Source organism: Lepus europaeus, chromosome 11 (assembly GCF_033115175.1).
Source record: "Lepus europaeus isolate LE1 chromosome 11, mLepTim1.pri, whole genome shotgun sequence".
Classification (NCBI taxonomy): domain Eukaryota; kingdom Metazoa; phylum Chordata; class Mammalia; order Lagomorpha; family Leporidae; genus Lepus; species Lepus europaeus.
In genome coordinates, this window is record NC_084837.1 from 58,325,912 (window position 1) to 58,344,639 (window position 18,728).

Genomic DNA, 18,728 nt, shown 5'->3' on the forward strand with positions numbered 1-18,728 from the left:
AGAATGGGGGCGGGGGGGAAGGGAGAGAAAAGTCTTCCATCTGTTGGTTCACTCCCCAAGTGGCTGCAATGGCCAGGGTTGAACCAGCTAGAAGACAGAAGCTTCACCTGGATCCCCCACACAGGTGGCAGGGGCCCAAATACCTGAGCCATCTTCCACTGCTTCTCTCAGGCCACTAATAGGCAGATAGATCAGAAGTGGAACAATCAGGACATGAACCTATTACCATATGGGATGCTGGCATCACAAGTGGCAGCTTAACTCACTATGCCACAATGCCAGCCCCAAAATCCCATCTTAAAACAAAATGTCGGGGCTGGCACTGTGGTGCAGTGGGTTAATGCCCTGGCCTGAAGCACTGGCATCCCATATAGGTGCCGGTTCTTGTCCTGGCTGCTCCTCTTCTGATCCAGCTCTCTGCTATGGCCTGGGAAAGCAGTAGAAGATGGCCCAAGTCCTTGGGCCCTTGCATCTACGTGGGAGACCTGGAAGAAGCTCCTGGCTCTTGCCTTCAGATTGGCGCAGCTCCAGCCATCACGGCCATCTGGGGAGTGAACCAGCAGATGGAAGACCTCTCTCTCTCTCTCTCTCTCTCTCTCTCTCTCTCTCTCTTTTCTCTTTCTCTTTCCCCCTCCCTCCCTCCTTCTGTAACTCTTTCAAATAAATAAAATAAATCTTTTAAAAATGCCATAAATCTCTTGATTTAAAAGAAAAGCTGAAATCCAAAGAGTTAGGGGAGATAGAAATACTAGAGTAGATTTATCAGGTACCTTCTAACAAGGTAATTATATTCCTTAAAATGATATAGATGACTCTCAAGGAAATCTTCATAAGATCATCTCAATGAAGATGGCAGGATCCTATGGACAAGCAGGAACACTTAATCACATGGTAACTATAGAAGCTGCAATGGCATGGTGATAATCACAGTCCAATCTGGGGGAACCTTTGGTGGTCATTCGTTGTTGTAACATCTCCATGACTAAAAGGCATGGACTATCACTCAGGTTCTACTTTCTAACAAAAACTCTACTTCTAGTGGCAAAAGGCTTAGCTCCAATCATCAAAATGCAAAAAAAAAAAAAAAAAAAAAAAAGTTTCCTCAACTTATTCTCAGACCTGAGTCAATCCTCAAGTTCAAAGAAGATTTAAAAGGCCAGATACCAGAAAGGAAAGAACTGGTGATGATATTTTGAGCAGATATTGTTGTAGAGCCTAAGGAAAAGAACATAGACCTTTTGGGAATTATTATTGTGCTAGCACTAATTTCTGGGGATTCATAATGGCACTGATCATAAAAGGGGTCTAGAAGAAACCATTTGTGCCTTTCATTCTCTCTTCCCACTTTTTTCTCCAGGTATTGTTACAGCAGCTTTATGCAGATGGACTCTGACACCACAGTCGCACCATGTATATTTCTCACTCTATCTTAGCATGACTCTGGCAACATGGTGGGACACCTGTGTTAACTACCCAGACTTGGCATATGCATAGCCTGAAAGCTTGGGGAGTTAACGAGCCATAGAGCAACCCAGATCATTTGGAGAAAGGAACCACAGCATAAATATCTCTTAAAACATTTAGGCTGACATTTCTGAAGTGCATTCTTAGGGGCTACTTAGAAGTCCCTGATAAAATGAATTCCCAGAAATTACAGTTGTGATCAATTAAATAATCAGCACACCCATCTCTGATTACTAAATTCTATTCCCAGAAAGCCACTTCCACAAATAAATTGCCTTTGTCTTAGGTTCAGATTTCTAGAGAAAACCCAGTCTAAGATATGAGATTTATTGTAATTAGACAATAAATGTAATTTTGAAACAAAATTAAAGAATTGGTGAGTAGAGATGTAGAATGATTCATAAAGAAGATTCTCCATTTTCTGGAGTATATAGTTGAAATAGATGTACTCAGCCACCAGCATAATCCTCATGTTAGCGACCCGACTCATAGAATAAGTATAATACATTAAAGATGGCCAAATAAAAGCAATTAATTCTATACTTTCTAATAAGTAATAAACTGAAAACAAAATTACATTTCTGAGCTTATTAACTGATTGTCAATGACTTAAAAGATAGAGTGGTAACTGCTATCATATGTCCCATTTAATATTTCAGAGTAAAGTAGGTCACTAAAGATTATATATACACCATTTGACGTGTAATAATTGATCTTTTTTTTTTAAATGGTATTTCACACACACACACAAAGCACCTAGTTCCACTCTTTTTTTTTGACAGGCAGAGTGGATAGTGAGAGAGAGAGACAGAGAGAAAGGTCTTCCTTTGCCATTGGTTCACCCTCCAATGGCCTCCACGGCCGGCGCGCTGCGGCCGGCGCACCATGCCGATCCGAAGGCGGGAGCCAGTTGCTTCTCCTGGTCTCCCATGGGGTGCAGGGCCCAAGCACTTGGGCCATCCTCCACTGCACTCCTGGGCCACAGCAGAGAGCTGGCCTGGAAGAGGGGCAACCAGGACAGGATCGGTGCTCCGACCGGGACTAGAACCCGGTGTGCTGGTGCCGCAAGGTGGAGGATTAGCCTGTTAAGCCACGGCACCGGCCCAATAATTGATCTTTCATATGTTTTTGTCTCTCTCAATAAACACACATCACCAGATGCAATTTACTTTACTAGGCAGGGAAATTAATATACCTTCAACATCGTGCTTCAGGATCACATTAGTCTCTAAAACTTTTTTTTAAAGATTGTATTTATTTATTTGAAAGGTGAACTTACAGAGAGAGGGAGAGACAGAGAGAAAAGTCTTCCATCTGCTGGTTCACTCCCCAAAGAGCACAACTGTTGAAACTGAGCTGATCTGGAGCCAGGAGCCAGGAGCCAGGAGCCTCTTTCAGGTCTCCCATTCAGGTGCAGGGGCCTAAGCACTTGGGCCATCCTCCACTGTTTTCCCAGGCCATCAGCAGTGAGCTGGATCCCACATAAGGTGTTGGCGCTTCAGGCAGAGGCTTAGCCTACTATGCCACAGAGCCATCCTTCTCTCTTAAACTTCGACAGAATTTTATCAGAAGGAATCTTTCTTATAACTGAAAATAGGATCTCATGCAAGTCCAGTATCTGAGGCTGTAATGCAAATATAACATGAAAATCAGAAACGTCAAATGTACACATTGGAGGGAGATAGGTAAATTCCATGAAAATCATGTGCCTGCCACCTGGAGTCAAGTATTGGGGCTAAATAATATTGGAATAGCTCTTCCAAAACAAAAACATTTTTTTGATCAATGTCGACATGCATCACTAAGAAAGAGACCTACAGTGCTTTGAATAATGTGGCAACATTTGAGTGTGTGCCTCTGTCCTATTTATTGTGGTGTCCTGAAAGGTCGCCTCTGTCTTATGGGGGAATCCAAGAGAAGAAAGACTGTCTCCGGTTGCTCCTAGGTTGTGTTGCCATTCATCCCTAATGATATTACAAATTCAACTATGCTCAAAGTACAAGTGTAATCATCCTATATGGAATCTGAAGGCAGTGTTTTATAAGCAAGCCCTTGCCTTCAATATCAAGTAATTATTCTCTTTCTGAAAAACAGTTTTGGTTAGGGACTGAATTCTGCAAAGATGGCACTCCTGAGGAAGACACACGCAGTAACCACTCGGCCCAAAGCACATATTATGAGCCAGATGATGTTGAATATCAGCCATAAAATTGGACACGCCCTGCCCCATTATCAAGTAGCAGTGACACAAACTTGACCAACTGCAGCAGTTCCAAGTATATTTCATGAATAGTTTACTCATTCTCCCAAGTGCTTACATGTATACCACAACAGTTATTACTTGACTCATACCTATGACTTTATGAAGGGGAATCTCTATATTGTGATGACACAAGAAAAATATATTTGAGCTTGGTTCATAAATGATTCTGCATGATTTGATGGCATCAGTTAGAAGTAGACTGCATGGGGGCCGGCGCCATGGCTCACTTGGTTAATCTTCCACCTGTGGCGCCAGCATTCCCTATGGGTGCCAGGTTTTAGTCCTGACTGCTCCACTTCCAGTCCAGCTCTCTGCTGTGGCCCAGGAGGGCAGTGGAGGATGGCCCAAGTGCTTGGGCCCCTGCACCCACATGGGAGGCCAGGAAGAAGCTCCTGGCTCCTGGTTTCGGATCGGCACAGCGCCAGCCGTAGCGGCCATTTGGGGAGTGAACCAATGGAAAGAAGACCTTTCTCTCTGTCTCTCTCTCTCTCTCACTGTCTATAACTCTACCTGTCAAAAAATAAAAAAGGAAGAAGTAGACTGCAGCAGCATACTGAGGGCCCTTGAATGATAGTTGAATAAAACTTCATTGTATGAACCTGCCCATATATTAAAATTACTTTTTGTCTTGAAGGAATTGTTGGCCCTATGTTGGACTACAATAGACACTTGTTTGGCTGAATGGAGGGACAGGATTGGAGGATTTATGCCAATGATGTTTGAGTTAAAGTAACTGGATGGAAACCTTAGAATAAAACCTAGAAGATAAAAATAATGTTATCCCATATGAACACATAAAGGCTCCAATTTTAAAAGATCCTTTAATAATTAAGTGAACAAGATAACTGGTCATGAATGAAGTGGTTGATAAGTGATGGACTTATGTAGAGTCCAAAATTATAGATGAACCCTATAAAAGCAGCAGAAGACAAAAGCAAGAAATTATAAGTTGCCATTTGGTTGATTTTTAGGTCTTCTACAACACTGTGCCTCCGTTGTTCATCAATTTTTTATAACATTTTGAGGTCCTGTATTTCTTTTGTAATCATTATATCTGATTGCAAAATAAGTTCTTTTTTTTTTCCCTCATGAGGAGTTGGTATAAGTACATAATGACTTCATGGTAGAAGGTCAAAGATTAAGTCCAGTTGTTGGGCCCAAGTAAGAGGCAAAAGGTTAACCCTCAGAACTTTGATCCTCTGTTTTAATCAAAATATGATCTGAATTAGTAATTCCAATAAATGTTAATCATAAATTCTGTGATGTGTTCAAATTTGGTAACTTTTAACAAATGGCAAAGCACTCTTTACCAGAATCTAGAAAATAAGGAATATAATTTAATGCTTAAGATGCTATGCTTAAGAGATTATTTATACTTCATTCTCTTCTATTTATTTTTATTTTCATACTCCAAGGGACAAGTGTCTTGATTGTCAGCCCGAAATAAATTTATTAGGAAGGAGGTATACAACACTGACCAACAATCTTCAGAAAGTAATCTCTCATCCTGGGAAGATTCAATGCCATAAGTGTTGAGAATAAAAGACTGTATCATGCCCATGAGTGAAGCATCCACCAGTGTCTATTCTCACTTTCAAAATCACCCACTAGGGTTTATAGATTGCAAACGCATAAATGAGAAACTTGCTCTCAGAGGCCTGGTGGGTTTGTCATGAAGCTTTTTTATATAAATAAAAGAGACACACAGAATGGAAATTACATTATTTTTAGTGCTGTGTTAAAGGGAAAGGTCAAGTTAACCCCTTAAGAATTCAACGAGCAACATGATGTACTATGTGTCCAGCAAAGCAATCCCCGAATGGCCCTTATGGACATCTGGTGTAAATCATCCATCTTTTTTGCCCCATTAAAATCAGTGGCACCTCATTAAAACAGTTCAGCAGCTGAGCGCACACATTATTTGGTCTTCAAGGAGTTAACGGAAATAGCTATAGGGATCAGGAAGGTTTTTGTCTTCGAATGTTCATAGTCACCCAGACAAAGAAGCTAGTCGAAGCATTTCAAGAAGATCTACTCTTCCTGTCAAGGTGAAAAAGGTAGAGTCATTTTTGAAATGGGATTTTTAAAAAATCATCTCTCTCTCTTACAGCCCCTCATATTGCTAGCAATTACATCTTTTGGGGTCTGATAATTCTCTGGTCAGTAACAGTGCTGTCATATGTACCTTAACCCTGACCTGAAAGAATCAGTGAGTTGCTAAGAGGATATTTCACCCAAACCAGATAACTATTTTGAAATGTTACATTGTGGTGACCCCAATCATTCAGACTTCAAGACAGGGAAGTTTGGTGGCTTGGAAGTCAAGAACTGCACACTTGTTTTGACCAAAGAGAGTGACTTAGGGGCACAGTTGGGTCAAATCATTCAATGTTACTCTGAACCTGCCTCTCCTTATGTTCCCTATCTGGCTCCATATTTCTTTCTACCTTCTTGCAAAGAATATTTAAAAGCATGACTACTCTGGCCTTAGAGAATGAAATATTTCAGTTAAGTAGCTCAGCTCCTTGAAAATCATCATTAGACACATCTTTAGTTGAATAGTAACCACAGTAGAGGAAAATGGTTCTAAACTAAATACAAGAATGCTGCCTGTAACATGTAACCACATGATCACAAATGTTTCCACACACCTTTTATTTTAAGAAAGCAAAGCATATTGAATTCAATTGTAAATAATAATTTGCCACTGCATAGAGTAACTTATTTATTTTCTTCAACATTATTATGCTTCCTCAATGTGTTTAGGATTCTACCTTTAGAAATACTAAATATAGACAACCAACAAAATAAAATACATAAAACTATTTGTCAACTACAATGTATCACCTACTTAGCTATTCCTGTAGCTCCATATAAATATGACTATAATTAAAACATTTTGTACTTTTAAGGTAAAAAAAAAATCCCGTATACATGCTATTGGCTGTAAAATTTGCGTCCATGTTTAAACATCTACACAAATGATGTACCTTACAGAAAACATTTTGTGTCTACCATTTTGACAAAGTTCTAATGGTAATAATGATGTTTTTGAAAGTCACTATTAAGATAAGTATAAATTATCTATAATATATGTATATTATATAAATTCTAGAAGACTCCCATATATATCGATGTCTTAAAATATATAAATGCCTTGATTATTAAGTCTACTTTTCAGAGGTTTGTCTTTGAAAATATTTAAAAATATATGCCAAGTCTTATCTGCAAGTGTATTTATTACAACATTGATTGAAAATGAAAATACACTGATATTTTATTATTGTATAATGTAGTTATTGTATAATGTAGTAAATTACTTAAATAATGGCATATTTACACAATAGATTATGAAACCATTAAATATTTTGCTATAATATTTAATGATATACCAAAAATTAATGCATATTATTTTAGCAAAAAGATCAAAAGAAATGTAATATCAAATCATTTCTTAAAAATATTTCAGTGTATACATGAGTAGACACTCACAGAACAATAGATGACATATATATTCCAAAATATATGCTGATTTATATGTGTAAGGATTATAGATAGAATTTTTTGTTTATTTTTAATTTTATATTATTAATGAATGTATAATTAGTATATTTAAAGTTTCAGAAAACAAAACTCTACTCAAAACTAGCTTCTACAATGAAAACACCTTTGGGGACTCAAATAATTGAAGCACCAGATAAAGTTCTATTCAGGCAAATATTCATTTTATGAGGGTTAGCATTGAGTTGAAGCAGATAAAGCCTTTGCCCACAATTTTGGCATCCCATATGGGAACCAATTCTTACTCCGGTTGCTTCACTTACAACCCAGCTTCATGCTACTGGCTTGGGAAAAGCAGCAGAACATGGCCCAAGTGCTTGTGCCCCTGCCACCCATGTGGGAGACCTGGATGAAGCTCCTGTCTCTTGGTTTCAGTCTGGCTCAGTACTGGCTTGGGCAGTGAACCAGTGAATAGAAGACCTCTGTCTGTCTCTCCCACTCTCTGCGTAACTCTGACTTTCAAATAAATCTAAATTAAAAAAAAATTAGATCTTATAAATAGAAAAGCTCTGTACTTGAGCAATTAAATAATATGGCAAGCAAGAGTGAAATTTTTCAGTGTACTTGATTAATCAGCTAATGCACATTGAGTGTATCTGTCTTACTATCCACTTTCTATGCTCTGTTTTGTACTGATGGTCCTTTTTTCCCCAGGAGTTTTCTATTCCATAAATTCCATCTCTGCTAATTCTTAAAGCTCTATACTTTCTTCTTAAAGTCCAGAGAGGGGTAAAGAGAATCCAAACTTCAAGACTGCAAACAAAGGTCTTGAAACTCTAAGAATCATTTGATTTTCTGATTGGCCTAAACTGGCCAAGGTGCATCCTAGGAGTTCAGTATAACATCAATCATATGCAAACAACTTGGCTAAGAAGAGGACAGACTTTTATTTGTAAAGGTTATTATAAGCTACATCAAGAAAAGATGGAAGGGGCTGGCTCTGTGGCACAGCAAGTTAAAGCGTTGGCCTGAAGCACCAGCATCCCATATGGGCGCCGGTCTAGTCCCCACTGCTCCTCTTCCAATCCAGCTCTCTGCTATGGCCTGGAAAAGCAATAGAAGAAGGCCCAAGTCCTTGGGCCCCTGCACCCATGTGGGAGACCTGGAAGAGAATCCTGGCCCCTGGCTTTGGATTGACACAGCTTCAGTCGTTGCGGCCAATTGGGGAGTGAACCAGCGGATGGAAGACCTCTCTCTCTCTCTCTGTCTCTACCTCTCTCTGTAACTGTGTCTTTCAATTAATTAAAATAAATCTTTAAAAAGAAAAAAACAGAAAAGATGGAAAATATCCTGGCAGAATAAAAATCATACACATCCACTATAAACACATAAGAAAATTGTAATATTAGAAAATTGATAATATTAGAAAAATATTTTATCATGTTATATATGTAGTAATAAAGTATATATGTATAATATATAAATGATAATATTACATACAAGTATATATCAGATCCAATATGATCTGGATTTGAAGGATATAAGGCAGTTCCCTACTTTGATCAAGCTAAATAGCATCTGGAACCCAGCCAACCACAGAAAGGTGAGGTTATTTGCACTTAACACATTTCCATACCTTTCCTGATTTCAAGCTTTCGTCAATGCTTCCTGCTAGTAATGATATGAAACTACCACATGGTTCTGATCTTTCTGTTGATGCTGCCCTGATTAAGAATTCCTGGAGGGACAATGTTGTGGTATAGTGGGTAAAGCTGTTGCATGCGATGACGGCATCCTATATGGGTACCAATTTTTCTCCTGGCTGCTCCACTTCAGATCCAGCTCTGTTTGGGCCCCAGCAACTCACATGGGAGACCTGGATGAATCTCCTGGCCGTTGTGGCCATCTGGAGTGAACCAGTGGATGGAAGATTTCTCTCTCTCTCTCTCTCTCTCTCTCTCTCTCAAAAATAAATAACGAATCTTTTAAAAAAGAATCCCTGGGGATATTCAATTTTCTCTTCAAAGGACACATGTAGTCAGCTACCTCAACTAACAATGTGATTAACATCTTTTACATAATTTGTGTTGGGTGAAGATTATGTCCAATAACGATTCTCCCAGGTAGGTAGGTGTACAACCATTGATTGCTGAATAAGGAGTAAGGTGCTCAGAAGGTTTAAATTTTCTGTGCTTAAATTTTTAGCAAATGACACAGTAAAGATTCAAGTGCATCTCATTTGGAATCGGAGTCTGTTGTGGTTCTAGAGATGCATTGTGCCTAAGGGACAAAATAAGGCCTATACCTGAGGCAGGAGAGGAGTCAATGTCTGAGTAGGAGATAGGGGACCTCTTCCTAATTTGCATTACTGTTTTGCCCTGATGAAAAAATTAAGACTTTTAAATATTTCTTAAGAAGCCTTTTTCTTTCATAGTAACTTAAATCTCTATCCTAGTTCCCATGCTCTGAAGTGTGCCTTTGGGTTTGGCTGTCTCTATAATTACAATTTACACTGCAAATTCATCATGAAAGCCTACACACATGACACTTGTTTCCAAACTTCTAGTGCTCTTTAAGAGAATTCTTTCTTTTTTGGAGCGGGGAGTAGTGGGGAGAGTGAGAGAGAGAAGAGATGGTAAATTATTTTTCATGTTAAAATATGCAACCCAGACACTATATTTAAGGAATAACTAACTGGAATCAGGATAACAAGAGTAATATGAATCAGTGTAATGGGGCTTTCAGCAAAAATATATAATCAGAAAATATATATTTATAGTTTACAGAATATTAAAGCCTAAAGGGGCATATTACAAACAAGAGCATTGAGTCTCAAAGCAATTCAGTGTCCAATTCATTAGCACAACTCAAGGCAATGACACGTCTCCAATGCACATCTCTCAAAGTATGAAATTATTTTTTCTATTAAGCTCTAAATCTTCCTCTTAAAATTTTAAAAATGTTCCTTCTTAGTAACTCAATATTATTTTCTTATATTCCTTGACAAAGAAATATATGAAAAATTAAAATGTATAAGGAATATTCAATAATAAAATAGAATTTTACTGAAAATTCAGTCAACTTATTATCTATAAAATCACTAAACTTTAATAAAAATCCCATACAACTCTAATACCCTCTAAAACAACTATACCTCATAATTTTTTTAGCTAAAATACTTTGGTTTGTACAAACCCACTATGTTTTTTTTAAAAAACTCAGATACTTTATTAAATAATTTTAAGACAAGTCCAATATTTTAAAATATCTCCTTGTTTATGCATTATTTCAGTAAGCTTGTAAGATCTTAGAATATGATTTTGTCCCACCTTTTCTTGAAATGAAGCTATTCAGTCTATCCTTATCATAGCTTCTTTTCTGGGAACATTTGCATTTCACAAACTTCTTGTCCAAAACTGCACATTGTCAATTTACCTTGTCTCCTAATTTCTAGACAGAGTACATTCTACCTGGACTCAGAAATATAGCTGACTACTTAGGTGATTTTTCCAGAAAAAAAAAATGCAAGAACTCCTTTATTTTGCTAATTTATGGTTAAGAGGAAAAAACAATTTGGACAAAGCCGTATGATCTAAGGATCCAAAAACAAAACAAGTCAAAAAATCATGCAACCTTTAAAGCTTGTAGCTTCCTCATGCCTAGATACAAAAAATAAATGAATGTAAATGATGATCCGTGCTGCACATTTCAGATTAAAGACAGATGACACGGAAGACGGCCTTAGCTCCAACGGTCAGAATAGCAAGTGTAACTTTTAAGTAATTCATCTCCAGCGTCCGACTCAGACTACTGTTACCCTAGAGGAGACACATGCAGAAAACCTGTGGTCTCTCCCATGAGGGCTTTGATGTGGATTCTTCTTCTTTTTTTCCTTTTCATAAAAATGTAACTTGAAAGAAAAGAATAGCTCTACCTCTGAAAAACGATCCTGCTCTATTAAGAAGCAGACAAGGCAATAAGTTTAAGACCAAATTTAGGTGGGAGGGGGAGAAACAGCTGTAGGAGTTAACCTAAAGTTCAAACCCTGCCAAGACATGTGACAGTGCTTAACTTGCCCAGAGTAGGGACTCTCCTTAGAGACCCCTCCAAACATTATCAAAAGCATTCCCTTTGAAAGAGGCCAACTCCTGATAATAATACAAGGGAATCAAACTCAGGCATCTCTCCATAATGGGATTCAGATTCCTCACAAACTTGGGAGTGTTGAAGGTTTAATTACCCAGTAAAACAAGAAAAATGCATTATACAGTAGAGATAAATGAATGGGAACACCAGGGAAACATGTTTCTCCATAAGTCATTTGGTCACATGATTTCTACCCCATTTCCTTTCCCTATTGTTCTAGCTATTTTATTACACTGCCCCCAAAGACAGAGGGCAAAAGGCAAAATACTTGTAGCTTCCTCAAAGTACTTCCTAGATCAAGCACAAGTTCCTCAAATAACTTCAGGCTTTGTAAAGATTTCTTTAGTGTTTCACAGAGGCAAGAAAAGGCTGGCCATCATCAAGTATCATAAAATCAAGTGGACATGGGTGGACTGAATCTCTCTCTCTGTCTCTCTCGCTCACTCTGTGTGTGTGTGTGTGCACATGAGAGAGAGAGAGAGAAGGAGAGGGAGAGAGAGAATTTCTTCATTGTGGGTACTTTTTTTGTGATTTAATTGCTATTCTTTCAAAGCAACATTTATCCTTAGAAACTATCTCAATTGGTTACATTACAGGACTCAGTAACTATGGCCAAAAACCACATGACTCCTTTTCCATGCTTCTCCCAAGAGCTGATGGATTTTAAGTGAATGTTCCCTCACCATTGTTCACCGTGAACTCAGTCGTAAGTAGCCTCTCCTCCATATCTTCTACTCCCCTTATGCTCCATTTTCCTGGGAACTTTAGAGTTAAATGTTATTTAGGGATGTTAAATCAAGCTTTGAAATAAAGATTCAACATTATATAATCTCAATATAATCACAAAGGAGAAAGGCAACATTTGTCTTCTAAACTGTTGTGGAGCATTGGAATTTGTTAACAAGGAAAATCACAATACTGATTGTCACAATTACATCATTAATGTCATCATTAAATTTTGGACACAGACAATTAAGAGAAAAGCAAAGCAAGAAAGAATTTTATTGTGTTGTTGTATTTATAATATTCCCCAGAACTATGAAAGAATAAAACAGAACACCAAATATTACTAGAAACACAATGGCCTTTAAACTACAAGAATTGATAACCATTTATAAATATGCTTCCCCAAAAAACTATTTATATTTATGATTTCATTAAGAGTGACAGTATATACAATAAAAACTGAGAGCCAAAAATATACATAGAGAAAACAATAGCTATTTCTTTTACAAAGTGGAAAAAATTTAAAATATATGAAGCCTAATACATATAAATGATTTGTACTTTTAAAAAACCCTGAAAACAGATTTCAAATAAATTCTCATTTGCTTGTCTAAAGTGAGAATTCAATCTGAAGAATACAAAATTCTTACAGAACAATCAAGTATGTCCTATTCTCCATGAGTGTACATAATTTCTGTAAGAATCTTCAATTTAAAATCAAAGAAAAAGACATCATATACTGGTGAAACTAACTTAAGATACACCATAATTATTTTCACTTTAGGTATCTACAAATGTAAATAGTCCAACAACTTAGAAGTTCTGAAAACATTTTCATTCAGATTTGTTTTATCTCATTTCTTTTCCATCTTTGAAAGGTGGCCTACATCAACACCCCAACAGTGCAGCATGATCTAGCCAAAATGCCCCAACAAAGAGTCTTTTTCATCTGGTTGCTGCCGAATCATAGCCATTTGACTGTAATTTCAAAAGTAATGACAGGCCTAAGGACTATCATTATAGTACTTTAGGGAAGAAACTCTAAACTGGGATTTTTTGCTTGTGCATGTGTAGGACCGAGCTAATTTACAGTTAGTGCAGTCAGGAACCCTGAACAAGCTGTCTAATGTGCCCATTCCATGTCTGGTTGACTATAAAGTGCAGACATTAGTACTTGTGCCATGTCAGCAAGAGCGACAAGAGTTTGACCTTTCTCCATAACAGGAGAAAGGCTGCACGTCCACAGTGCTCTCCTCTGCACGCTCTTTGCAAGCACTGTAACATATCATTACCATGACATCACTGCCAAGGGTTACCATTTCAGAGAAAACATACAAATGGCCCAATAATGGGTTTCTTCATGCGTCAGTGGAAACCGGCAAAAGGAGCTATGTTTGTGTCCTTATTGTCTGATGTACTGGAACTAGAGCACCTTTTTGACCTCCGCATTGTCATTCATATCTCTCCAATACAATGCAGTCAGGCTGAGTTGAAGGAAAAATTGTAGAAAGCAGGGGTAGCAGTGTTATCTCATTTGACCAGTCTGGGACTAAATGTACAGTCTCCTTTACATTCACCTTCATGGGGATAAGCACTCAGAATGTATTCATTATTGCTGCATGCAGAGCTAGCCCAGCTCAAGGAATCATGGGTTCAAGTCTCAGGGAAGTCGCTGATTTATTGTGCCTCCTTAATTCAAGCATAGCAGCTGGGCCTTCAGCACAAATAGGGTTAATGATAACACCTTAGCCTTGGGGCTGGCTACCCAAAGAGCTGACAGACATAGAGAGGATGTTACTTTATAAATATACTTGCACATAATTTGAAAGGCGAGTACTCCAACCTAGAAAAGACAGTGTATCCTCTGTCACTTTAATAGGTGCGTATCAAAGAAAGGGGATGACTGAGCCATAGAAGTGTAGCGAGCATTTTCTCTGACTCTATGGCATCCACTGCCTCTTTTCTTGCAATGGTTTGGATTTGATTTTTGCTCTTCTGGTCTTACACTCTCTGAAGGATGTTAGAGCACCCTTATCCAAAAAAAGAAAATGGGGGGGGGGGGGGAGGAGGAAATTGATAATTAACAGTTTAATGTCAGAAATCATCTAACACATTTTGTTCAAGAGAACATAGGATATTGTATAATTTTTAAAGATTTATTTGTTTATTTATTTGAAAGGTAGAGCTACAGAGAGGCAGAGAGAGAGAGAGAGAGAGAGAGAGAGAGAGAGAGAGAGAGAGATCTTCTATCTGCTGCTTCACTCCCCAGATGGCCGCCATGGCCAGAGATGTGCCAATCCGAAGCAGGAGCCCAGAGTTTCCTCCAGGTCTCCCATGCGGGTTCAGGGGCCCAAGGACTTGAGGCATCTTCTCCTGCTTTCCCAGGCCAAAGCAGAGAGCTGGATTTGAAGAGGAACAGCCAAGACACGAACCAGCACCCATACGGGATGATGGCACTGCAGTCAGCAGCCTAATCCGCCACGCCACAGCACTAGCCCTAGGATATTGTATCATTAACTACAATAAATATCCATCTAGATTGAGGGGGACCTTTCTAAAACTAAATTTCTTAACAACAGCTCTGAACAAGATACTTGATTCCATTATCTTAGAAGAATCCCAAGCAGAATTTTAAAGTTTTAAAATAAAAAATGAGAGCGACTAATATATTTTCAGTGATCATCTTCTTGTTTTTGTTTTTGTTTTTTGACAGGCAAAGTTAGACAGTGAGAGAGAGAGAGACAGAAAGAAAGGTCTTCCTTTTTCCGTTGGTTCACCCCCCAAGTGGCTGCTAAAGCCGGCACATTGCGGCCGGCGCACCGTGCTGATCCGAAGCCAGGAAACAGGGGTTTCCTCCTGGTCTCCCATGTGGGTGCAGGGCCCAAGCACTTGGACCATCTTCCACTGCCTTCCCGGGCCACAGCAGAGAGTTGGACTGGAAGAGGCACAACCAGGACAGAATCCAGCGCCCCGACTGGCACTAGAACCCGGGTGCCGGCACACAGGTGGAGGATTAGCCTAGTGAGCCGTGGCAGTGGCCCATCTTCTTGCTTTTATCTAAAAGTTCCTATTAAATATCCTGATAATGGTACTGTTTTTGTAACTGACTATATCACTTGTTCAATGCCAGGCAGACCATCAGGGCAACATTGTGTAAAGATTTATTTGAAAATCAGAGTTACAGAGAGAGAGGGACACACACACACACACAGAAAGAGAGAGAGAGAGAGATCTTCCATCTGCTGGTTCACTCCAGATGGCCACAACAGGCAAGGCTGGGCCAGGAGCCAGGAGCTTCTTCAATGTTTCCCATGTGGGTAGCAGGGACCCAAACACTTGGACCATCTGCCACTGCTTTCCCCAGGCCATTAGCAGGGAGCTGATTTGGAAGTGGAGCAATCAAGCCACTAATTGGTGCTCATATGGGATGCTGGCATTGCAGGCATCAGCTTTACCCACTACACCACAAAGACAGCCCCACAATCAAGGCAACATTTATAGTCAAGATCATAACTTTGAGAAAATGGTCTTGAGTTGTGTTCCAATAAATTAAGACTATATGATTACACTGAAATTGAGCAGAAGTTTGATTTCATTTTAGTATTTAACCTTTTTATTATAAAATATAATAGATGGACCTAAAAAGCTACATGAAGTAAAAGTACACAGTTCAATGATTTTTTTTTTCATAAATCAGACACACATGCCCTAAATCAAGAATTAATACATTGTGTTGCACATGTACCCCTTCACTTCCTTTTCCAATCACTACCTTTACCTTTTTCTAAGAGTCAGCCATTAGCCTGATTTTTATATTAATTGTTTTTTTCGTACATTTGTGCCTAAGCATACATCCCTAAGGAAGATAAATTCCATCTCTCCTGTTCTTAAAACAGGTGGATTCAGCCAGTGAGTGTTCAGTACTTTAAATTACAAAAGATCAATTTAACCAAAGTCTCAAAGCATTTTGTTTGAAATAGTTGTGTCCTTTGGTCTCAGGGTCTTGGCCATCTGCATCAAACTATATCCAAAAAAAGAAATTTTATGGTTTAGGAATTATATAAAATCTGCTTAACTCTTGAGAAGACCACTTATTAAAGATAACTACTACACTGGATCCTAATCTCACACAACTACCCTCTAAAGTATTGCCTGATGGTCACCTCATCCTCATAAGACACCCAGGATGAGGGCTGCCAGATAAAATACAGGAGACCCAGCAAAATGTGACGTTCAGAGAAATAATCAATAGTTATTGTTCTTTAACTATAGGATATTTTCATTACCTCAGTCTGGCACCCTACCCAAGCTTAATCTTCTTCATGTTTATCTGCTTTTACAGTCACTATGTACTTTTATCTAATTGCAACTCAATAGAAAACATGGCTTAAGAGGATTTCTTCACCTCACCATTCTTCACCTAATGATAGCAGTAACAAAACTAGCATTGAATATTGCTTCCTACAACTTTGGTGTTCAAGTAAGGTATTAAAAAATGATAACTAGAGAGGCCAGCATTATGGCATAGCAGGTAAACTGCCTCCTGTGACTGCAAGCATCCTATATGGGTTCCAGTTTGTGTCCAGGCTGCACTTCTGATAAAGCTCCCTGTTAATGGCCTGGGAAAACATCAGATGGACCAAGTGTTTGGGCCCCTGCATCCATGGGGTAGACCTGTAAGAAGCTCCTGGCTCCAGGCTTTGACCTGGCCTAGTGCTGGCCTGCGTGGCCAATTGAGAAGTAAACCAGCAGGTGGAAGACCTCTCTGTGTCTCTGTCCCACCTCCCTCATTACCCTTAACTCTGACTTTCAAATAAATAATTTTTTTCAAAAAAATGATAGCGAACGTTTACTAATATGTAAGCCAAATGTCAGGGAAGAGACTTTGTATCTTTAGGAAATTAATTAATTTAAGTCAAACATTGTCATCTCTCCCTTCTCCCAGTGAAGTGGGAAATGAAAGCTCCCAGTCAAGATTTCTACCCATTCCTGAAAATTTGACTTTCATGACTCTCTCATTCTGTGGGCTCCCATCTCCATGTTCACCAACTTAAGTGCTGACTCATCTAGAGAACTCAAAATAATACTTAGCCTCCCTTCAGCTTCTACTAAAATATCCATACACATAAGGTTCCACAGTTAACCTACCTTTACATTGATAGGTTTCTATTACAGCCATGCAAATAATTTAACAGTTGTATTTTGTTGTGTTTCAAACATAATATTCATGTACCAGTAAAATACCCAAACTCTGTGGGGTTTTACTAGCAAATCAATTAGTCCAGGACTCTCACTATCTTAACTAATTCAGGATGAAAATATATCTTTTCTGATAAGAATTAAACAAAGCCATTAATTTCCCACCTTTTAGAAATCAAGAAGACTCCGGGACCAGTGCCATGGCTCACTTGATTAATCCTCCACCTGCAGCACCGGCATCCCATATGGGCACCGGGTTCTAGTCCAGGTTGCTCCTCTTCCAGCCAAGCTCTCTGCTGTGGCCCAGGAAGGCAGTGGAGGATGGCCCAAGTGCTTGGGCCCTTGCACCCGCATGGGAGATCAGGAGGAAGCACCTGCCTCCTGGCTTCAGATCAGTGCAGTGTGCTGGCCGTAGTGGCCACTTGGGGAATGAAACAATGGAATGAAGACCTCTCTCTCTCTCTCTCTCTCTCTCTCTCTCTCTCACTATCTGTAACTACCTGTCGGAATAGGAAGGGAGCACACTGATAGTCTGGGAAGAGACAGTTTAATAAAAGTGGAGATACTGCAGGTTCAAGGAAGAGTTAGGGAAGAAACAGGAGAGGAAACTCTTCTGGAACTAGTGATTTACGGTGGACCCACGTGGAGGGCATGGGAGCCCACGGCTCGGGACACCAGCAGCGGAATCTAAGCACCAGCACTGGAACGTGAGGTGAGCCAAACAAAATAGCCTGAGACACTGGTGGGAAAGTGGAAGGAGGAGCCTAGAGGGAATGAGGCTTGAAGCCCCATGGGGGAAAGTTCACCAGGCTAACTAGAGGAGAGAGGAAAAAAGGGGGGGGGGGGACCAATACAGACACGAGTTTCTCTCTCTGCTCACTTCTCAAAGGCGAGCCAGACAAAGAGCAGAGGCCATTTTGGACATACATAAAAGCAGCATGACCTCAGGGCTGTGCCTGCCATCAGCCAAGCAGAAAAACCTGACTCTGGGGGGTGAAATAATAGGAGATTAGGACCTAGTGAATGTGTGGAGCTAATGAACTGAGACTGTAAAAAAAGAGATGGTGGGTGAGAGAACTCACGGAGTTCACTTGAGTACACTCCAGAGACACTACAATTCAGTAACCTTGGCAACCCAGTGGGAGACTGCAGGAGAGTTTGAGCCCACACTGAGGGCAGCACAGATACCCTGTGTGGTCCTTGGAAAAGAGCAGGTGAATGTTATACCCACAGGATCCAGAGATCAGAAGCTGACTACCTTCAATTCCACTCAGCTGTGTGGAATTACTTCCCTTCTGAATCAAAAAGAGAGAGAGAGAGAGAGAGAGAGAGAGAGAGAGAGAGAGATTTACCACACCTAACTTGGGAGTGTCATCTTTGGCACACCCTTAATGCTGAGGAACCAAACAGAGCTCTCCAGCCACACCCA